Source organism: Macaca mulatta, chromosome 3 (assembly GCF_049350105.2).
Source record: "Macaca mulatta isolate MMU2019108-1 chromosome 3, T2T-MMU8v2.0, whole genome shotgun sequence".
In the NCBI taxonomy this organism is placed as follows: Eukaryota; Metazoa; Chordata; class Mammalia; order Primates; family Cercopithecidae; genus Macaca; species Macaca mulatta.
Window position 1 is genome coordinate 188,728,146 of NC_133408.1, and position 6,241 is coordinate 188,734,386.

The following is a 6,241-nucleotide window of genomic DNA, read 5'->3' on the forward strand; positions in this document are numbered from 1 at the left end:
TTCTGTACTTTGTACTATTAATAGTTTTGATTTTGTGAAGACCTGAATCATTCTGTAAGCAGTTATGAAATATCTCCCGTGGCTTTCTGGCCCGGGGCAGACGGGAAAATTAACTCAAAAGAGAAAAGAGCACCCTAAACTGCCTTTTCTCGGGCAGACAGCCATCGATGTGATTTCAGTGAAAACCATCAAGCTGAAACATCAATATTCCTCCACCCTTGGTCCACAGATCAGACAGGGCTCATTAACAAGCAGAACCTCAGCTGGGTTCCATCTTGGGAGGGTCTGGGCTAAGGTTTCAACCCAGAGGCTGTGAGATCCTATTTCCTCCATGGCTGAGCCCAGTTACCTAACCAGGTGCTTGTTGGAGGCTGCCTGCGATTGCAGCCCTTACTTTGGCCTCTTACTTCTGGCTCAGCCTCTAGCTCAACTCCAGCTGGCCTAGGTTGCTCCTGAGCACCAGTGGAATTGAGATAACCCCAACCTTTACAGGCCTTCTTCATAGAATGGAGAAAGGTCTGGGTCCCTGGGAAAACAGTAAAAATTGCCCCCTAAACATAATCAAAACTACAGTAACTTCACATCTATTTTTTCTTTTTGTATTTCATCTATGCTTGCTTTTTTCCCTTTCGCGACACAAATTTATAGCAGAAACCTGACACTCTGGTAATCTAAAAGCTATTTTACTGTGGTATTAAAGATGTCCTATATAACAGAACTTGTAGTTCGTTTCATGAAAATTTATTACCATACCTATGAACTAACAATTTCAAAAACTCCAACGCATATAAAATTAATAAACCTAAACACTGCTTCATAGCACAACCATGGTGAAATCTACAAATTGAAATCACTGTTGCAGCCCAGATATATGCACATTTTAAAGCCAGATGGCTTTCCTAACCAAATAAATGTCAGCCCTGTAGTGAGCGGTCTTGGTACGAGGGTGGGATGCACTGTAAGGACAAGTTCAGGCATTGTTAGGGTATCTGGGTTAAAACAACAGCAGAAGGTCCGTGGAACTATCCTGGCGGGACAGACCAGAGTGGGCAAGATTCAGAGTAACCAAAGACGGCTCAGGCAGGAGAGAACCCTGGAGAAAAGACAGAGGGGGAACCAGCAACTACTGAGCACTGGATCTATGCCAAATGTTTACTGCTTGCTTTACATATATCAATTCTTTTTTTTTTTTTCTTTTCTTTTTTTTTTTGAGACAGAGTCTTACTCTGTTGCCAAGGCTGGAGTGCATGGTGCAATCTCTGCTCACTACAACCTCCACCTCCCAGGTTCAAGAAATTCTCCTGCCTCAGCCTCCCGAGTAGCTGGGACTACAGGTGCGTGCCACCACGCCCAGCTAATTTTTATGTTTTAGTAAAGACGGGGTTTCACCATGTTGGCCAGACTGGTCTCAAACTCCTGACCTCAGGTGATCCGCCCACCTCAGCCTCCCAAAGTGCTGGGATCACAGGCCTGAGCCACCGCACCTGGCCTCAATTCATTTAATCTCATGTTTAGCATGTGAAGGAGGTAGGTCTCCCCTTTTACAGATGGAGAAACTGGGTTGTATGGGAACTCCTTGGTCAGAAGTCTCCGGCCTGTGAGTCCTCCGATGGCATAGATCCTATTCTCCATTTTATTTCCATCATTCTGCACTGTGCCTCATGCATAGAAGGCACTTAATAAATACTTGTTGCATAAGCAGCCCTCCCTGACTGTCTTCCTGGTGAAACCTCCCTGTTGGAGCAGATGGTACTGGACTTTTACAAGACTGAAGTAATTAAGGGTGCTCTGTTTCCTTTGAATCTGGGGATCATTCATAAGTCCCCAGTGCCCTGATACAAATCAGGACCACATGCTCTGGCCACATCTGAGTCTGAGCTGGAGTATTAATATCACGAAGGGGCTCCTAAGGTCAGGATCCTGGTTCAGCAGTCCAGGCTCTACAGTTGGTATCTCAATCTCGCTTCATCCATTTTCTCTAAGCAAGGGAAGCACGTGACATCTGGTATCTTTTCTCCATCCGACTTACTGCCCTCCCCACTCCTGGTGTCTTAGCAATAATACTGTGTCCTGTCTCGCCAGGAACGTTTGATAAGATCATTCAGAACAAATGCAGATCACCAAAGGGATTACAGTTCTATTAATTTTGATTTTACATCTACGTTAGTCAAATTAATTCCTTCTGGGCTGAGATTTATGTGCATTTCACAATCGCGATAATCTTTTAATTTTCTGCTGTGACTTATTCAGTTATACCTCTTTGCATCTAGAAAAAGCGAAAAGATTGTTTTTCAAAACAACTGAGAAGTTGAGGTAACTGTCCACGATTATGTTGGGTGATTACCAATTTCCTTGGAGCTGATGCCATCAAATTTTTAGTGCTCCGGACCCATTTCCAACAGCAACACACACACACACCCCACCTCCACCACCCCGTTTCAGTCCTTAAATATATTAAACTAATTTTTGTTTTACTTTTCAGTTTTGAAAAAGTTCTAGACTGAGAAAAAAAGTTGGCAAAATAGTACAAAGAATTCCCATATATCCTTCACCCAGATTCCCCAATGTTAACATTTTACCACACTGGCTTTAGCATTCTTTCTCTCTCACCCTCTGTTTCTCCTTTTTTTTTTTTTTTTTTTTTTTGAGACAGTCTTACTCTGTCACCCAGGCTGAAGTGCAATGGCACCATCTCGGCTCACTGCAACCTCCGCCTCCCGGGTTCAAGCGAGTCTCCTGCCTCAGCCCCCCGAGTAGCTGGAACTATAGGCGTGCACCACCATGCCTGGCTAATTTTTGTATTTTTAGTAGAGACGGGGTTTTGCCATATTGATCAGGCTGGTCTTGAACTCCTGACCTCAAGCCATCCACCTGCCTGGGCCTCCCAAAGTGCTAGATTACAGGTATGAGCCACCACGCCCGGCCGTGTGTGTGTATTTGTAATATGCATGAATACACAGTATCAAAACACAAATAACTAGTCAGTTCAGCTAAAGGATAAACCAGTATTTCATGTTTCTACACACTAGGTGTATCACATCACAAAGCATCACACTAAATGCCAAGTCATACAAGAATTGTCTTGTATACAGGACATGGGACGAGAATGATTTGGTCCCTTCCCAGACCTTGGAAATAAGAGGAAACAGATATCTCCCAAGAGGTAGACTGGGAAAATCAGGTGGATCAAAACAAGCCTCCTGCAGAGGACTCAGTCAGCACATACCCAGCAGCCTGCCTGGGGTCAACACCTGTGGGCTGCGAGTCCTCCTGTGTTCCCTGCTCTACTTGGTGACACCGCCATCATTTCCGGGACTCACCCTCACATTTTCTTGCATCTCCAGCTTCCAGTCAGTGATCCAATTCTGCTCATCTTAGGACCTATTTCTCAAATCCAAGATTGTGGGGCTAGAGACCACTCCGGAGATGACAGAGCAGTCCCGGTGAGAGACACAATGAGGGCCTTTTATTTGGAGGGGCTTACTCAAAAGACAGCCAAAGATTAGAATTTAAGGAGACAAAATCCAGGAAGCTGCCCAGCTAATGTCTTATGTGTGTGTGTGGTGTGGTTGTTTGCTGTTACACTGTCTTGTGAGATTAGTGCTAGCGAGTGTAATAGTTTGGTGTATAAGGAATTTGGGAAGTGGAATTCTAAATAGATAGCCTGCCACCACCATGAAAGCCCCTTAGAGGAACCACCCAAGTTCCCTGGCAGTTTGTCAGAGTGAAGGAAAAGACCCCAGAGAGCGGCACTGGGGAGCAGCCAGCAGAACTCACCGGCCAACCCCTAGGAATCTACCTACACTCATCTCCAAATTCCAAGCAATATCTACACATTTTGTTGCATTAAGCGTGAGCATTTGGCACAGGTGTGTGGGATAATCATTGTTTGTAGACACTGTCAATAAGATCAAGCCTGAACCAGAAAGGAGTTGTGATGAGGATGAGAAGAAAGTCTAAACTCTAGAGATGAAATGGGCTGAACTCAGTGACTGAATGGGAGAAGGAGTAGGATGAGCAGAGGGAGGAAACCTGTCCTTGTTGAGCCTCTGCTATTCACCAGGTGCTTGTCAGGTACTTTCCATATTCAACAGTATTGACACAAGACAGCCATCATTCCTCCCATTCTATGGATGAAATACTGAGTTTCAGAGAAGTGAAGTTATTTTCCCAGGACCACATAGCTAACAAGGAATGGGACTGCTTGTTAACTTGTATCCTTATTCCTTTTTTTCTTTTTAAGTAGTATAATTTAGTTTTCGAATGAATTTTTAAACAAAAGACCAACATGAAAACAGATCAGCTCTGGTTGAAAAGTGGTGAGGGAAAAGGCAAAACTAAGGAGACAGTGAAAAGATCAGCAGGTAAAAGATCTGGGAGGAGGCAGGGGCAGAGTCCAGAGGATTTTTGAGGCAGTGAAACTACTGTTATGACTCCGACCAAGAGTGATCCCTAATGTAACCTATGGCCTGTGGGTGATAATGACATGTGATGTATCTTCATCAGTCGTAACAAATGCACCACTCTGATGAAGATGTTGATGGCGTAGGAGGCTGGGGGAGTGGGCAAAGGGCAGGGACTATATGGGGTGCTTCCACTTTCTACTGAATTTTGCTGTGAACCTAAAAAGGCTCTAAAAAAAAAAGTCTTTTTAAAAAAAGTAAATAAGGAATCCAAAGCCGCCTTCCCCTTCTTAACTCACTCCTCCCTTTGGGTGGTCCCTGATGCCACCAAAGGTCTTTAAGGGCTTGAACACGTACAGTATGAAAGCTACTGCCCCAGCTGGGCACTGTGGCTCATGCCTGTGATCCCAGCACTTTGGGAGGCCAAGGCAGGTGGATCACCTGAGGTCAGGAGTTTGAGACCAGCCTGGCCAACATGGTGAAACCCCATCTCTACTAGAAATATAAAATTTAGCCAGGCAGGGTGGCAGGCATCTGTAATCCCAGCTACTTGGGAGGCTGAGGTAGGAGAATTGCTTGAACCTGGAAGATGGAGGTTGCAGTGAGCCGAGATCACTCCACTGCACTCCAGCCTGGGTGACAGAGCGAGACTCCAGCTCAAAAACAACAACAACAAAACGAAAGCAACTGCCCCACAACCCCCCACCCCCACCCCACAAGGAGAACAAGAACCCAAAAGCAGCCCTCTCCAAATGGTCTGTGCACCATTCCCTCTTCTAAGCACCTGTTTCTGGCACCCTTCTAAGCAGCCTTTCTTTCCTCTAAACATCCTCCCCCAAACAGAGAGCAGGACTCTGTCTCCCAGAGGGTGGCCCTTCCAGGTGCCAGCACCACCTGAGACCTTCCGGCTCATAAAAAGCTCACCTACCCTGTCAGAGGAAAGGGAACCAGATAGCAAGAATGGTCCGGCCTCACTGCTGCAGCCTCCAGGGGACTCCTCAGGCCCAGACAGTGGGGAAAAAAACATCTAAAGACAGAGACATGTCACAGATGGCTCCAAGACTCAGAGCTCCCACACCTCCTACAGTTCGGAAAGAAGAAAGAGGGGGAATATAGAAGGTTTCACAGCTCCATCTCTCAAGACTGCAGGCATCAACAGCCAACACAATGCCGACCCCCAGAAGGCATTTAACAAAGGCATGCTGACTACGGAATTGCTAGGCGCTTCAGGGAGAATCTTTCCCCATCGGCTAGGGGATCACTGAACATAGTGTAACAGTTTTAACAAATGATTCCAAGCAGAGAGAGGAAGTATCTCTTCCAGTCCCCTGAGCTGTGACTCAGGGGTGATAAAGACTCTGGGGAAAAACTGGTTTGAAGAAGCAATCCTTGTCATATAGAACCCTTGGGGGCCGCAGTGGCTCTTCTGGGTCCCAGTATATCAGTAACTGTCCTGAGGAATCATGTTTTTATATATATATATATATATATATATATATATATATATATATATATATATACACATACACACACTTTAAGTTCTAGGGTACATGTGCACAACGTGCAGGTTTGTTACATACAGTATACATGTGCCATGTTGGTGTGCTGCACCCATTAACTCATCATTTACATTAGGTATATCTCCCAATGCTATCCCTCCCCGCTCTCCCCACCCCAATGACAGGCCCCGGTGTGTGATGTTCCCCTTCCTGTGTCCTAGTGAGGAATCATGTTTTCTACAACCTAATCTTGTTAATCGATACGAACAGAGGGGCCAGTCATGGTGGCTCATGCTTGTAATCCCAGCACTTTGGGAGGCAGAGGCGAGTGAGGAGTTT